Genomic DNA, 18,365 nt, shown 5'->3' on the forward strand with positions numbered 1-18,365 from the left:
CGCAGAATATAAACCACAAGAAATCGCGTTACGCACCGAAGTTTGATTCTTTCGACAGATCTTCCCGACAAATTTGCATGTCACGCTATAGCGGAATGCGACGCAAATACCGATTTGTCATTCGATACTATTATTCACTTTTCAGACGAAAGAGTCGGAGGTCGATCGTTGGACTGTCAAATTGCGCTGAATAAGGAGCTGTACGTCCAATTGGTATGTAAAAACGTTTGATTTATTCGTATGAATGAATTATCGGAAAATTAACGTAAAACTAACGAATAAACAAAAACTAATTTTTTTAGTTTTTATAAAGAATTTAAAAAAGCGCAAAGTTTTGTAAAGGAACATTGTGTACGAATATACTAGCGAGCTGTAAATTAGAAATACAATAATCAAAGTTTTTCTTTCGAAAATAAATAAGTTTAATTTACGCAACTTTTCCATTACACTGATTTATATAATAATGTTATATACTTGCTGCTGTAATAACGCTGCAGTTTTTCTCGCTTTTAATGGAAGTCAAATTAGTAATAAAACAAATGTCCACGTATTTCAATATTGATTGCGCATTAAAGCTTTGAGAATACGGATCGATAACGACATAGTTTGATAGTCGAGATGGTCACTCTATTATTATATTTTTACATTTTAATATTTGTTAAAGAAACATTTATCCTGATTTTTCACCAAAAAGATATTGATGGTACACGAGTACACAATTTCTAGCACACTCAATAAATTCAGAAATTTGCAACTTTTGCATGAATTTAGATACGTGTATTATCGCAAATTATCACCGTGCTTGCATAGGTAATACATTGAGTATTTTGTTATCTCGCGGAGGTATATGTTTGCATCACCGGCTATAAGTCGCACGATCCGATAGCAAATTCGCAGAAAAATGTTACGAGACGAGGGATACCTTTGGGAAAACCACCGAGACAACATGAATATATCTCTACGTCGTTCGTGATCGTGATGTAACAAAAAAGGCATTCCCTTGGAAAATGAAATAGCCGCGTAAAAGGTCGTCCCCTCCTCACTTTTATTCCCACAATCCCGCAATAATTACATCAAACAGCGGTACAACCGTCGTCGTCGTCGTCGTCATCATCGTTGTCGTCGTCGTTTTATCTCGAGGACAAATTGCTCGAACGACATAATAAAGTTTGAGCGTATTCAAACAGCCGCTTTATTAACTTTAAACGAGTAAGCTCGATGGCAAACGCCGTAAAGAATTTCGAAGAGGATATAGTCCCGGGCGATCGAGGGGAGCGATTGACGATGCGGCTGCGGGAAAGGGAAAAGGGTTGCTCCGTTCGAGAAGAACGGACACGCGCGAATTTGCATAAAAAGAATTTGCAAGAAGCGATTGCGTGGAAGAAGCCTTGTACAGAATCCGAACGAGTCTCGCGCGCGCGCGAGGGGGTGCCGGCAAACTTTTTCCCGCTTTTTAATTCTCCCGCAGGGCAGGGTATTCCCGGCGCCACGGGGCCGTCCCTCTCGCCCCCTCATTTTGCAGCCGCCTTGATTAATGCCGCGGCGCGCGACCGACTCCTCGGCCGGTCTACCTTTCCTATTCCGGCGAACCGGATTAAGAGAAAGGAAGTTGCAAACGTTAAACCCTTTCTGTCCCGAGTCTCTATTTAATAAAGGAGAGACCTGAATTTTTCATGCGTTTTTCCTACGTGTCTGTGAACGACGACGTGAATACCTAGAAAGTTTTTGAATAGGCCAATTTATCGAGATTCGGACTGCTATTGATCACGGATGAGATAACTGGAAAATGTAATTTCCGTGTCGTTCCCCGTAGTTCAAATTACTCCAATAAAATTATGAAAAAAAAATATTCATCTTTTCGTAATATTATTTGCAAAAGAAAATACTTTCGGTCTGTATAATAATACGAGGAACATTAGAAAAATTAGTCTCAATTATTCATTATTTCCGCATTTGTCATTTCGTTCAAAAATCACGAATATTGAAGGAATTAAATCACGCAATTTAGAAACACAGCGAGTGGTACGGTTATACGTTGAGAACAAGCTGAAGCTATATCACGAATTGCAGGGAGCGCTACGAGAAAATAAAAAAGAGAGCGCACAAGCAAGAAGGAAGTAAAACGAGCACCAATTTATTGATAAAAGCGGGTTCCGTACCGAGCGGTCGCGATCGATTTTTTTATTGCAGGTTTTCCAAATAATTTTAATGAAATATTGGAGAACCTGCTGTGCAGTTCGGTCGAGATTGTTCCGTTCTCTTCTCGCTTTCGTTTCAGCTGGTTTGTCTCTCTTACGCATCGTCTGGAATTTCATTAATTCGAAGCAATCTTGTTCCTCGACCGATTGTCGTGGATTTACATTGTTGGAAAACGTGAAAAAAAAATTATGACTTTAATCTGTGATTTAACCAGAGAAGCATGGTTAACATCAAAATGATCAAATTGTATACGTATGAGAAATGTGCTTATTTATTTAAATTAACATCATTGGTTTCTACTAATGAATAATGTATTTTCGCGTGCGCTTTTTCAATTGCATATATTCGCGATAAAAAAACGTCGATTTGCGAATGGCTCGTGAGGCTCGTGAAAAATCGTCAATTATTTATTTCAGTTTCTATTTATGAAAAAGAAAATTTTCGATTACAATAATTAATATATATCAATTTTCAATAATTAATATATATTTAATATCTGTTCTCACTTTAAGATTATATAAATTGCTGAAATTAATTTACGAAAATATTGCTAGAATTTGTTAAAATACCACGAAGTCTGGTCTCTCGAATGTGTGTTAATTGCTGAACATCGCGTGCCGATCGTTCTTCGCAAGTACTTTCTCTCTACACTATACCGCGCGAGTCACGTGGTAATTTAAAATAAAACCGAAAAGTTTCGAAGGTGTCGAGTGCGAAATTGAAATATTTTAATTATAATGAACGGACACATGCCGAACGATAACGACTATACAACATGGAATGAATCCGGGAGTGTGCGAACTATTAAGAGTCAAGTGAGAGAAAATCTTGCACTAAATAACGAAATTAAATAGCATAATGCAATTAAGAGAGCACCGATTACGGACGTACAGTAATTCAATGTTACATGGAAACATGATTTTTAAACTTAATACGTGTTGAAAGCTCTACAGCTTTAAATAAAGACGACGCTTTCTTTTCAAGAGAAATTCATTTCTTTGGCGAAATATACGCGCAGCCCATTATATGTGTTATACATTCAGGTCTCCTCAAGTGTTGAAAATACGCTGTTAATCTCGCTATTTTTAATACGGTTCTCGAGGAAATTAGCTTTATTAAAATACATTGTAATATGTGTGTGTGTGTGTGTTTGTGTGGGTGGGTGGGTGTGTCATAAAAATCTGAGTGTTCATAAAAAAAAGAAGGAAATGCGAGCACCGCGACAGATTCCACGCAGCAACGCGCGAGCAGATTCATAATGTTTACATTTACCTCGATAAATTTACGGCATTTATGTGCCGTCCGTCCATCCGCACGTTGTGCGCTATGTTTTCCTACATAAATCTCGTCGTTGGTAACTTAATCACGTTGGATTTATCACGCAGCGCTCGCATCCGTACGACTTGTTTGTGAACGATAAATCGTCCCGAATCACCTCGCATTAATTGACTATAAAAAGTTGCGATATCATTAAGCATACATTTTTTGTTATTAAGTATACGTTGTTTAATTTCACGTTATTGAACGTGCCTGAGAGAAAACTATGGAGAAAATTACCTCATTAACCACGCTTGGTTTTACTCACAAACGCTTTAATTGCGTTTTCACGTGCAATTTTTAAACATTTCACTGCAAACATTTTTGCGACTAATCTCCCCGAATTAAAATTCGAAAGATTAGTCAAAGAGTTAAAATCAATTTAAAATTAAACGAAGAATAAAATTCCGTCCTCCGTGAAATCCTTCGACTCTGTTTCATTACTTACAAAATAAAATATCGATGTGTGCCTTTCAGTTAGAGGAAAAATCGCGTTTCTAAATTGATAAAAGAGAATATTGGAAAGCACGATTGATAGAAAATGTACATTTGTAGCGATATATCTTCACCTTCCTCTATTTTTTATAATGTCTATCTGTTAAATCATATACTTAGGAAAAAGGGGGAATTTGTAAGTTCTTTCGGTATCGCAAGAATGCTGACGGAGCCCCGCCGCTGAAAGCGGGGTAGAGACGTAGTCTACTGTAATCTGACAATGAGTGACAACCACGACGGCAATCAACGTCGGACGTCAAGTAGAATAGGTCCCGTTGTGGCAGCCTTCTAGCCGAGTATAACACCGGCTATAGCAGAGGCCAAAGATTATGCAACTTCCGTAACAGGCTGTCGAGCGCGCGATACCGTGCAGCGTGCGGGACGGCAGATAAATGATGTCGATTTAAAAGCCGGCGCCACGATCAATAATTTACAGACATACGCTCGAGATATTTTTTTCGCGGCTCTCAATAATATAGCACGGAATGGCCGCGCCATTGATATGCCGCGAAAAGCTCCTTTTATTAACATCGGTCGAGTCGCCTCAGGGTGATTGCTTTCGCGTCGATCCTTCATTCTTGGCGTTGTTCTTACGAGAGAGCCACTGGAGTAACCGTTGCCTTCTCCCTCCTGGTTTTCCTCCTAGGTAAAATCCACTGCGCCCTCCCCCCTCCCCCCGTCCCCGTTTCATCACCCCTCGCTGTCTGCCTGGATTCTCCGACCGAGTTGCTTATAAAGTTTTAGTGACACAATTCTTCGCGACATTCTCTCCGGCGAGACTACAGATACCTACCTCTGATTTTCTCGGTTTCCCTCGCGCGTCTTGCTCCCTCCTATTTCTCTTCGAAGAAGCAGAGAACCTTTCGCGCCCAACGGCATCGAAAATATAATTACTCGAGTCAAGGAACTCGGATGTGAAGCTCATAAGTGGACTTGTTTCGCGACTTCTTAACACGTGTATCTATGTTGAAAGGCTTTTAACGCGATTTTTAATTAATTAATGGGATACTGTGCTCCTTATAATTAGGAATGAGAGAAGGTTCAGAATTGTTAAGTATAGAATATCGGACGCGGACTTATTGTTAGTGAGAGATATCCTTAATGTTAACGGCTCGGTGATAATAATTAGGCTGTTTTTTTGTCCGGTACGAATCGTTAAAATAAACTTCTCCCACAGGTACATTCGTCATGCTAATACACTCGTCAATAACTCACGCAAACTCGTTTGGTTCTAATCTAGAGAGATCACAATATCTATATAGCTTACCATTAATGAAATCTAAATTAAGTTACACATACACTATGAGAAGAGTCCGAGTCTATTCTATCTCGCCCGTCGCTTTCACGCTTCCCGACGATCGCGATATCGTATCGCTCATCTTATCGCTGTACCCTCACACCTTCATACGTAGAACCGCGGGAGTAGCGAACTGGCGTTTCCCTGGATACGGATTAACGCTCATACGACAGCGAGTGAAATCTTATGGACGTGACGAACGTGCCGACAGAACAATGGAATAAACGCGCGGACCAGAGCAAGGCGGGGCATCGTGTTCCCGCGGACTTTGCACACCGTCCGTGTGACATCCATGTGTAGGACGACCGGCTGGGCACGTACATATGCGTGGATGTGAAAACCGCGTACATACGAAACTGTCGACTCATCCGGACTCCGGACTCGACCGCGACATAAATAGGGGAAAAGAAGCAAAAAAAAAAAAAACGTGAACAAAACGACTTATTCCGCGCTGTTATTCTGATTAGACGTGTAACATAATATAACATAATATAAACGTATGTATCTATTTGTGCATTTGTATCTTGATTTACATTTTTTTTTTTAAGTATAATCTGTGCTTTATTCATTGTTAATTATCCGGCGATAAATTGCGGTTAATGTTGGTCACGTTTTTTTCATTTCTTTCCCTATGCGAAGCCTCGAATTCTGTCCGTTCTCTGATGATCGATGGCAAGACCGACGCCGACGTACGCCCGCCTGCTCATTAACCCTTCCGTGCACGTATTATATTCGACAAGAAACAAGTACAAAATCGTCGTTTCGCACGGCCACGTCGTTGGCCTGGATAGCCGGAACGTCGTACATTATTTAACGTTGAAAACGCTGGTGTTATTCTAACCGTAGAAAAGATCGGTTTACTTTGTTATCCTCATTTGGAGAAGACGCGCGTAACAAGGGGCAATCTATACGGGAACGTTTTCTTCCTTCTTTGCTTCATTGGCTGCGAAACCCGAGATATTCCTCTTTCACGGCTTTGATTCGCATCGTCCCGGACGCGGTATCCGGATCTTATCTCTATTTCTATACGCGTATATCTAAGAGATACGGGAACGCGAGATATCCGTTTTAGCACGTGGCTCGCTCGCGCGCGGGGGCCGCGGCAGAAGAATTACTTTTGCCTCGTGGATGCTAAATTGGAAACGGTTCGCAATTGAAGCGGCTCGTAATTAAAACTCGCCGGCGGAAGTGGTTAACCTTTTGCAAAGAAACTTGAGATGCGCGGCACGCGAAACGATCCGGAACACTCGACACAGAGCTTCCGCAATGAGCGCCCGGCCCGGGTAAGTGACTTCAAAGGCTATCGTCTGCATATTTTAACATAGCAAATGGATCAGTATTGTGCTGCGCACTTCGGGGGACCGAATGGCGAGAACACCGGCGAGACTTTCGCGTTGAATTTTCCAGAATTTTGTCGGGAATTTCAAAATGTTCATGCGTTTAATAACTATATTAATAGTTATCTCTTTGCTTGATTGCTGTACATCCCCCATCGTAACAATGTTCGCGAAATAAAATTGCGTGAATTTATTTAGCCCTTTTATTTTTCGTCCCTCAAGCGATTTAATTCAAAATAATAACAAAAAAAAAATTACTGTGGTCAACGTGCGATTGCATTTATATGCGTCTGAAACAAGAACAACGCAATTAAATATAGCTAATTTTAACGGATAAAACGCGCTCGCAATATATTTGTCAACTTTTATGTATTACGTGGCCTGTACTCATTGTATTTTAGAGATAAAAAGACGAAATTGTTACGGTTATAACTTACGCCGATACTAAAATAGCTGCAAAATTGAATGTTGAAATAGCGTATATTTTTAAATTGAAATCAAAATAGCTATTCCGCGCGAAGCATCTTTCTTCGATTCTTCTTTTTCAAAGTTTCTTGATTTCGAAATAGTCTATTCCCAACATTAAAACTTCTTAAGATAGTAATCAAATGGTGTTGTAGACAAATTTCATATTTTGCTATATCGTTGCAAAGATTCCAACTTTACAAACGATCAGGCTTTGCGCCAACGTACGATTCGGCCACCTATATTTTCCGGTTCGTTCTAAAATTGGATGCCGAACAAGAAGCCAATAGGGACCAGTCCGCTCTGCTTCGATCCAACGTGATCGCGAGAAAGTTTTGTGTAAAACAGAAGGAGATGGTTTTGCGTTTCTTACTAGGATATCAAGCGACTTTTTAAGTAATTTTTGAAATGACATTGAAATTTTACTTCGTTTGAACTACACGTTCAACTTAACCGAAAACAGATATTATTACAACTGAGAATACAATAAGGTGAAAGATAGGGCGAAAATACAATACTTATATCTTAGTATAGCAGTTCGATAAAATCGAACTTCAGGGAATAAGAAGTTAATGCTTTGAAGAGAGAGACGCAATTAAGTTATACCTATATATCATCCTGTAGCTATATTATTCATAAATAGATATATCATCTGTCAGTTTTGATATCTCTGGTAGTAAAGTAAGCTATTCGAAGAACGACTCATCTTTAATAATAAAAATAAAAACTATTTTTCTTTCTGATGCTCCCATTATATTACTCATGTTAATTTTGCGTGATAATAAGCAGAAGAGATAAATAAAAAAAAATTAAACAAAATATTATAAGTTATAATATATTTAAAAATATATATTAATATAAAACGTACATTACAAAACATAGGTATTATATCCGAATATATATTATATTGTATATTATAAAACAATTATTATAGCCAAATAATGTATCGGTTCTGAGCAACCAGATAAAAGTATTGATACTCAACGCCCAATATAGCAATAGCAGACAGAAATGATAATAATAAGAGTATTAGTTTTTCTCGACTTCGCAAGTCGGCTGGCTAGACAGGAGAGTCGTGAGCGCAATGAGAAATCGAAAAGGTTTACAATATCGTCTGGGAAACCCTGTCTGGCATTTAACATCGCCGGAGGTTACGGGGCCGAGTATATACCTCGGTAGCAGTTTGTGCACGTTTCGCGTCTAAGAGACGTATAAGTATCAGCTTTGTGGGGACGGATGCCACCGCGGAATTCCGCCGCGAAACGCCCGCGCCGTCGAGTTCAGGAACATCGGGGTGACGCGATGACGCCCCGCGTGTGCGTCCTGCTGCTAAGTAATCGCGCAGAGACCGTCGCGCCCGAGGGAAACTTCGCCGATTTACAGGGCTGTTGGCCTTTTCGCAGATTGCTATGGTTGTCGAGACGACTCAGACGACGTTATATACATTGGATTGCCGCGGTAGTAAAAGCGGTGACTGTAAAGGCGGCGGTTGTAAGCCCATACACAACATGGATCTCGAGAGACATGCGGTTAAAGTCAAAGATATCAGTCGGCAAACGCGCTTCTCGCGACTCTTATTCTCTCGGACGTCCTCACAGAGGAAAATGAATCGAGATCGCTGTTGAATAATGCCGTAAATGTCAAACCGTTAATTTTAATTAGCAGGCACTTTTTTTATTTATTTTCTAATTGTCTTATGAGCTACTTCATTATTAGCTATTTTCGTAACATTATTGTGATTAATGTCCATAGAAATTGTAAAAGATAAAGAAAATATTTCATTGTTTAAAAATCAATTCTTATTTTCTTTTATTCTTTCTTTCTGTTTTTTACGAAAATTTATATTAACTTTCTCTTTTTAAGAACATTATTTTTTGTCAATTCAGGTAAAATATCAACATCATGAATCACCAACAGTTTAATTTATTAATCCGGAAATAAAGTTCAGACAAAATCATGAGATACAACTATTGAGAATCGACACTTAAATGCGGTATATATTATTTCAAATTATTGATTTTTTAATTATTCAAATTAATTAATAAAAATTTAATTATTAATTTAATTTTTTCTATTAATTTATTAATATTATTATTAAAATTAATATTATTATTAATTTATTAATAGATATTATTATTAAAATATATGACATATTTAACTAATTACAATAATAATGAAAGTAATAACTTGTGTGCATGCAATATTTTACAGGACGCAGAAGACATAAATGCCATGGAATATGAAATGTCTAACTGTTTGCGTTACAAGGAAAACTTTCGCGTAATTATTTCTCAAGTTAATTAAACAAGATTTCGTGAAAACCAAGATTGCTTCAGAAAAATTTCTTGCGTTATAAAAAGAAATTTGAAAATGTGTATTTAAAGAAATAAAACGAGTGCAGTGCATATCGTAGACGTTAAAACTAAAGTTCAACGTAATTTCCAATGTTATTTAACATATGATCTTAAAGGCCTTTTCTCTTCATTCCCTTGCAAAAATTAACGCCGCGCCCATGCAATGTTATTTAAAGTGGTAGAATTGAGCGAATAAAATAAAAATCAACGTATAATTGATCTTTTCAATATTAACAGAGCATATACATATATTCCGTAGCGTGCGAATATTGTCCGTGTGGAATATCTCTCGTTTGGAAAATTGCAAAAAGTCGGCAATAGCTGTAAATCAACAGTAACACGAACATTTATATTTTTATACTCATGTTGACTAATTGCTGATATATCAGAGAGAAGAAAGGAAAGAGTGTGAGCTTTTTTACTCAATTGTGTTAAACATATATAATTATATCAGAATTATTAGGGCAGTTCTGGACTTTGTATTGTTATAATTGTAATTGTTAAAGAAAATCTTGAAAAATTTTAATAACAACTCGCCGTGTCGATTGTGTCACACGGTAAAGCCATATCATAAAGTAAGCATTGCGCGCACGTCGATCAGATTTTCGCAGTAGTAAAACCGTAGCGATGGACGGCATCCTCGGCCGATCCGAACATATCCGTTGATATGGGACACATTCGAGGAGCGACGTTAGTCGCGTCGCATCCGCGCGCGTGGCTGAACGTACAAAACGATTTATGGCGGGTCATAAATAAGAACCAAAGGATATGAGACACTCAATGCCGAGAATTTCGCCGATCGATGGCACACGGTGTTTCAATGGCGCCTTGTGCACGAAACACGTTTCCAAGAAAGAAACTTATACTCGGCCATCAAATGAAGACAACGTGTTCTCGTAGACGATGCGCGTTTATAAATGCTGTTAAAGTTTTAGACACGTGAAATTCTTCGTAACCTCGCGTGTAACTGACGCATAAAATTTACCTAAGCCATCGTTCCAACATGAGTCCGTTAGAAGCTCAAGTTAATGAAAGTTAATTTGCATTTTGATTGTAATTTGAATCATAATTCGCAAAAATATTCGTAAGCTGAGAATATCCTCTGAAGGAAAACATGCAACTTGTTTTTTATCTTTAATGTAATTTTGTATATATCAAAATATTTCATAAAATATTGTAATAAAAATATTTTATATCATAAAGTAAGGTAATAAACGTTAAATACATATTAAATGCAAAATCATATTAAACTAACTGAAAAAAGAGCACATTTTCTATTTTATGTTTCAATTTCCATTTAAATTTTTTATTTCTTACCGAAAAAAGGTACGTATCTGTCTCTTTTTATAAATACATCATCCGTTAGCGCGTCAAGTCAAGTCCATAAATATCTCGCCACGCGCATGTCAAGGGAGTGAAATTTATTGCGAGATGTATGCATATAATAGATTTGCAGAAATTGTATTTGTCTATTGACATGCAGAGTTACCTGTTTTTGTATGTTGGCCTCGAGGAGCGCAGTTCGAATGAACAGTCTTTTATCTTGCTCAAAATTGTTGTTTCAGTGGCATGGCGGGGCGATAGAGACTAAAGTAAAATAAATTGTTCTTGCCTTCGCAATAATTTTGACGAGAATCATTATTGATTGTGATAATATGTCAGAATAATAATGATAAAGATAAAGGTTCGCAGTTGGATGGTAAATGCAATGATCTGATAATAATTGGTAGAATGAATTCGAATTTGAAGACAAAAGACATGATTATCCGTTTGTCTTCCGTTCCATCTGTTATTAATATGTAACTAATATTGTCGCATTTCCGTCATATATATGTAGGTATATATATATATATATATATATATATATATATATATATATATATGAATCTGCTCTTAATAATAGGTCGGGATAAATGTAACAGTAAACCCTGTAATTCACGTATCTATTATTTCTGGCAGAAATTCATCAAAATGTCCCTATACGCATACGCGGAACGGAATAATTAAATAGTATGATTATCGTAATATGCATAATCACGAGCAATGATTTATCAACTACTCGATTACTCGACTATTATGCAGGATTTGGATGTTAGTGGCGATAAATAGTATACGTTGGATGAATTATCGATGAAATAACCGCTTTAAAGAGGCGAAGGGCGATATTGAACATCTTTACGCGCTCACTCGTACGTAAAGCCAATGCATGAAAATTGCTCGAGTCTCGTACACCAATTTTGCACGGACAAGCGCGTTAAGTCTTGTTAAGCCTAGGAATATATTGCGATCCATTGTAAGAATGACGTTGTATATAGTAACGTCCGGAACGTCAGTGGGGCACCATATGCAATATCAATTCAATTTGCGATACTCTCGGCACTCGGCACTACATATCGGTGTACGTAACCAATGTCAAATTTCCACATATATATCATCTCCCGTACACATATTATTTTATTATGACAGAAAATCACCAATTTCTCTCCTCACAGAACCATAGAAAAATTCCACGGTGGAGATCAGTTGGATTTTACCTTAGGTACATTCGCAAATCCTTTTATTCTGCAAAATGAGATGAATATGACTTATACCACTATTCCACCCGTTCAACGTATCGTATATGAATAATTTGATCCTGCTATAAAATTCTTTGTCTGCTCGAAAATTCATGTGACTCACACGGAACGTAACTTACGTACGGAAAAGAGACGGAGAGACAGAGAAAGGGAGAGACAGATAGAGAGAAGAGGGAAGGAGAAAAAGACAGCGGACAAACTTAAATCAACACGCTTCAGGAGATATAAGAAAAACGGGAGAGAGAGAGAAAGAGAAGCGAGTGGAAAGTTTCCCTGCGCGTTTTCCATCTTTTTCACTGAAATCAACTTTTTCGAGTTCGTTGCCGAGATGAAGGCGACGTTATCGAGATGAACGAACGTAATACTATGAGGACAAATCCGAACGAGGGCAACTAAATTTGAGTCTCTCCGTTGAATGATGAAATGTAAAACACAGAGAGAGAGAGAGAGAGAGAGAGAGAGAGAGAAAGAAAAAAGAAACACTGGATAGCGGGATAGGTTCAGGTCCGGCAATAAGGTCATTCCGCTTCGGTTCATACCGATTGGTCCTCTATTCACTCCGATATTAACTGCTGAACCCATTTCTATTTTTCTCCCTCGCCCCGCCGCGCCGCGCTCTCGTCCTCGCCTGCACCCCCGCGATTCTCTCGTAACCTTTCATTCTTTCCTTTTCACCACGCCCGCCTGCGCGCCCCCGTCGACATACTGTCTATTCAAATCCACCGTCTACGCGGCACGTTTCCGCCAACCGTCGACGTGAGGGTGCGCGGCGCAATTTAAGGAATCAATTAAAGTCGTTTTCGCCTAGCGGCATCGGGACAATGTGACCCGTTTTCTATTCGCCAACGCGAGCTAAATAAGCGCGTTTGGTTTGATAACAAACAAGCGCATATATATATCTCTTCACGGAGTGCAATTGTACAACTTTCAATCCGAAATCATGACGAGTTGTGAAAAGATTAGGAATAGCTGCGAATTAAAACGTACCTGACGCAAATCGTTTTATTTTGTATCACACGTAAAAAATATAAATGTATTTGTTGTAAAAAATACATGGTTGATAGTATTTGTACAATAATATATAATTAATAATATTTTATATTATATAACTTTATATACTGTTTACGATATTAATTATGTATATATACGCAATTCTCTCTTTCTTTCTTTCTCTCTCTAATTAGTTTCGATCGGATAAAATCCTTTGAACATTTATATCGCGTGTCTATCTTCATTTTCGGGACCAAGTTAGGAAAGGGGAATGGAAAAAAGACGACATAAAAATTTATTAACAAATTCAAGGCAAACGAGGTACGATCCATCTTTGTTGAATTTTGTAGAGATAAGCCGACGTGACAAAAAGAACACGACAGGGAGAATTTCTGTTTAGCGACGTCGCCAGAATGAGAAAGAGAGACTCAGAATATCTTTTAGCCCGGCCCATTTATGCCAAACCTGACGAAAAAAGGGTTTTAAGAAATTTTGAGGGTTGCTCCTTTGCCATTCGGTCGCGCGCGCACGTGCGCGCAACCTAGAAAAAATACGACCTGCGAAGAAAGATATGCTTTCTGATCTTTCGCCTATCCAAAGCGTCTTTTGCATCTTTTACCTTATTTGCAATGTCAGTGTTAAATCCCGACTACGCAGTTAAATAAAATTCAAGCAGTCTTGTCTACTACGTCAATCATTTAATATTTAATCCACCCAAAATTTGCACAAATAGTATATAACTCTTTTCGCAAAAGACAACTGTGCAATTTTAAAATGACTTTGAATGAGCGAATATTTTTTTCGCCGAGAACAACCTCAAATAAAAACATTTTTAATAGCAAAGTAAACGGTTATTAGCCAAATGAATAAATATGATATTTTATATATAATATAAAAAGTAACAAAGATGGAAAAATATATATTTCCCTTATAACAAAAAGCAACCACGAAGGTATAGATCCAATACTCGTTGATATAGATACGTTTTAATTAACAAATAAAAAAATCTAAATACAATATTAACATATAATTCTTATTTATATAATAAAAAATTTTCCCATATAAAAGTATGGCAAATAAAATGTACAAATGCTTAAGAATCATACACCTAATTCAGTTAATTTGCAGAAAATAATCTGAAAACTTTAAAAATTAATCTATTATTTAAATATACGATATTTTTGTAATTGTAATGTTGTGTAAAGCTATTATTTCTAAGTATATCATATATTTGCTGTAGTAAACATACAAAGAACGTGTTTTAATTTAAAAAAAATATCATTCGTGATCTGACCGCACGAAAACAAATTAAAATCAATGATTTATCGCCGAGATTTGATGAATAGAGTGTTCATATCCAATCTGAGAGTTTATTTTGTCGCGTATCATATATCATATGGCCATTCAATCGAAATAATTCGGATAAAAGATACGCAACGAAGATTGATGGTCATCTTTACGGTAAGTAACTTGAATCTGCGGGTTCTGATAAGTTCCGCAAAAGTGAGAAGGAATCTACGAAAATAAGGCGCGAGCTTTTATTCTAAAAGTGCTTTAAAAGCTTTACTCTGTCATCTAAAAATATTAGGCTTACGTCTCTAAAAACATTCGAAATTAACTTTTCTCGCACAAACTCATTAGTCGCAATTAGTCAAAAATAAATAACAGAAGCTTCTCTCTCTCTCTCTCTCTCTCTCTCTCTCTCTCAAATTTAATTGCACAGCTCTCAAATGCTTTGTTCTATTTCAGTTCGAATAAAATGGTAATAATATTCGAATATTTTTTGAATTTGTCGTACATGCATTACACGGCTATAGCGATATCTTCCGAAATGTGTAGGTCGCAATATATTTGTTGAATTGATATTATCCCAACATTTGCTGTGGGTTGAAAGATCCATTAGCATAATGAAGGCGTTGAAATTGCTCGCGGGATGGTGGCACAGCGTTTCGCCGTGGATATAATTATAAAATCGTTGATTAACGAAGATCATTAATTATCGGGATTTAATTACTTGTTTCGGAAGTTTCCTATAGCTTTTACCTAACAAAGCAGTTTCATGGTTTCGGCAGAAATGCATCGTAATGCATTAGAACGCAATCGGTCGATCGTGCCTCGAATTTCAATAGCAGTACCTATTATTCGCGATTGTTGAAAATATTATTGTCTTTCCAGGAAACCATGCACGCTAAATCGCAAAAAATTTACAATACAATATTCTCAAATATAAACTTTTACATAAAATCTTGGATTCGCTGTTGGCATATCGATGTCGTTTATTATCATAGTTATGTTAACATGGAGAATAGTTTTTCTTTACACATGTATAATAACAAAATTATAAGTAAAATCAAATATTTTTAAAATTCGGACATCAGTACATAATTCTCTATAAAGCTAAGTCTGATAGCAAGTTGAGAGATTTATATGTGTAAAAATATTTTACCAATATTCTTACGTGCAAAGTACTTATTTCGATTGGAAGAAACGGGTCCGAGCTTAAAGTCGATGAAAGTTGGATTTAGCAAGCGTTAAGTAGAGCAATTGGTGACTCGGTAAGCGAGTCCAACGCGGTAACGCCACTTCGCGTATCCGAACTGCTACGGCCCGCGACCGAGTGCCCTCGAGATCTCCAGTAGTACAGCTCGGCCATCGATCGGTCTCCCAGCACTCGCGTATCCACTATTTTCGTGCTTTCGATGGGCGATCAATCGAGGGGCCTTCCCCCCGCTCCCAATAGAACCTCGCTAGGCATTTAAATATTTTATTGTAAACGTAACGGCGCGCGGCGGATCGACAACATTTCGCCCGTTCAACGAATTTTTAAGCGGCAGCTCGCTTTTTGTCGCTTATTAAATTATCCTAATTTGCGATATAGTTGAGATATAGCGTTTATATACCACGGGGCCACACTTTATCGTATGATTAGATTACGCGTATTTACCTAATCAATATTGCCCGGATGTATAACCTGCTCGGTATAATACACAGGGACACAATAATATTTCGTTTTACGGGAGAAAGTTTCGCGTTGTTTTAAGGATCTTTTCAATTTAAGATCCATCATGACAATTGAAACAGTTTGTATTATGTAGGGCAGCAAACTAATTAATGTTATTAAATAATGTTATTAAATAATTAAATATAGCAATTGATATTTGAGAGAAATGTGATAAACATGTACATTTATAGAAATTTAATTTAAATTTAATCATATGTTAAATTAGATATAACATTCAACATATAACATTCGATTTGGTTGAATATAAACATTGACAACTCTACTACTTCATTAAAATTATTAACTTTACGCCTTTTCTATTCTGCAAGAAATATTAAATTCGTTACCTTTTTATACATTTATAATTAAAAATTAAATGTGTTTAAAATACAAAAAATTGACTCGATTTATACCAACATTGTATGGCAAATGAAAACAAATAGAAGCCACTTTTATAGACGCGCTTACCTTGCAGGATAGCGCATGTGGCTGCAAAACGTTTACGCAGAAATCTGATTGATCGAGCTAAATTACGGAAACCGAGTTACGCAACTGCAGCGAAGAGCATCCGTCGGTTTCGAGCCCATGTAATGATCTCACTTCGAATTTGCGGTTTACAGTCGCATTTTACCGAGTCGCAGTGACCGCAGGACATCAACTGCATCTCCGGAAAATATCGGGATTCAGCTCACACCGGGTGGACTAAAGGTTCTACATGTGTTTCATAAATATTATTTACGATTCGAATAATGATTTAAAAGAAAAATTGACTTTCTAGTTTATACCGGATGAGCTGATTATTGTTTCGTAGATATATAGATATTATTCACGATTTGGATAATACTTTTCTTTTCCACACTGAGAGAAATTTTTTTCTGTATTAGCAAATCATTTGTCAGTATAGTGACAGCATACACTTGGTTTGCTGCGAGAGCTAATTAATTTAGCAATAGTAGCAAACCTTTTGTTGGCAATAGCAAAAAGTTTACTCTCGCAGCAAATCAAATTTTGTTGTCAGTGCATTATTTCAATCAGTCTATTGTATTTTAACATGTTTATTCTCTTTTATTGTATCTGACAAGTTTCAAATTTTATAATTTTGTGCAATTCTGTATAATTAATTTTCATTGTGATTTCATTTCAATACCGTATATTTTCGATACGTTTATATTTTTGATATAATTTTGGATTAAAAACGAGGCAGAAATTTGTTATATATTTACTGACGCCCGTATCATTGTCGGATCTGAAGTGATATCCGCTGCAATTTAAAAGCTGCAGTTTAAAGTTCGCAAACTTGATTTAAACGTGGAAGAATTTGTGATTGAAGGGGAACATCACAAATTCGATATTGCGTGCACATATTGATAAATATATCTCCTACGTCTTTGTACGTACAGTCCCCCTCGGAGTCTTCAATTTGCTATGCTACTTCAAGTCTGTGGCTTTCTCACGATTCGCAAATCCTCTGTGGGATTTTCCGGCTTCTATATCACTTCAGACCTACCTACTTTTTTACGTTGGTCAAATAATTTGTGGAAATCCCGGTGTTTTTCAAGAGAAAATATACAAGAAGAAAGATTTCATACTTATCAAACGAACTTTTATCAACCATTTTTTAAATATTCTCTTCTGTTTTTCTTATATCTCCTTTCATATATATTTTATTAATCGGAAGGTCTACATATAATACTATCTTTATCTTCAATGAAACTTTTATCGTCTTTTGTGCACATGCTTTTTGATTTACACGTTCATTTTCAAGTTTATATATGTATATTCCTACATTGTGGATTAATAAAAATAACGAGGTTTTCTACAGAGTAATATATTTAATTAATTATATTCTTCTATTTATTATAACTATTTTATTATCAATTTTTCGATTATTATTAATTTCTCATATATATTACGTTTTAATCTGAATGCAATTTGTGTATCCAAAACATATATGATATTTTATCATTGTGGTAGATTTCTACATTTTATTTTAGTCATAAACTTTCTAAAGCGCAGTAACATTTAACACTTGTGGGTGTCAACGTGATGTCCAAAGTTCCAACGGTGCGAAGAATTATCGCGGCCATTTCTAAGCGTTTATCCACTCGAAAACAGCTAGCGGACGCACGATCGGTCTAATTTATGGGCCGCAATGTGGCAACACATGGATTTCAAAGGGCGATCGTTTAACGCAGACTAACCGCCCGGCCACGTAACGTAGGACATCGGTTTCGAATTGAAATGAAATGCACAGGAGCTCGGTTACATCCTTTCGCGTCGCTTGCAGGTATACGTTTAAATTGGCGGGTTTGCGACGACGACTGAATGAATTTC

The 18,365-nt window shown here is 37.0% G+C and overlaps 1 protein-coding gene across 1 annotated transcript in view; it reads left to right on the plus strand.

The window, feature by feature from the left end:
• Positions 1-18,365, plus strand: part of LOC139810795 (1-phosphatidylinositol 4,5-bisphosphate phosphodiesterase epsilon-1-like) — a 117,549-nt gene that overhangs the window by 26,183 nt on the left and 73,001 nt on the right. The window contains 1 exon segment of the mRNA XM_071774682.1: positions 146-213. The gene's annotated coding sequence lies outside the window, so the exon portion shown is untranslated.

The sequence above is a fragment of the Temnothorax longispinosus genome, chromosome 3 (genome assembly GCF_030848805.1).
Source record: "Temnothorax longispinosus isolate EJ_2023e chromosome 3, Tlon_JGU_v1, whole genome shotgun sequence".
Taxonomy (NCBI): domain Eukaryota; kingdom Metazoa; phylum Arthropoda; class Insecta; order Hymenoptera; family Formicidae; genus Temnothorax; species Temnothorax longispinosus.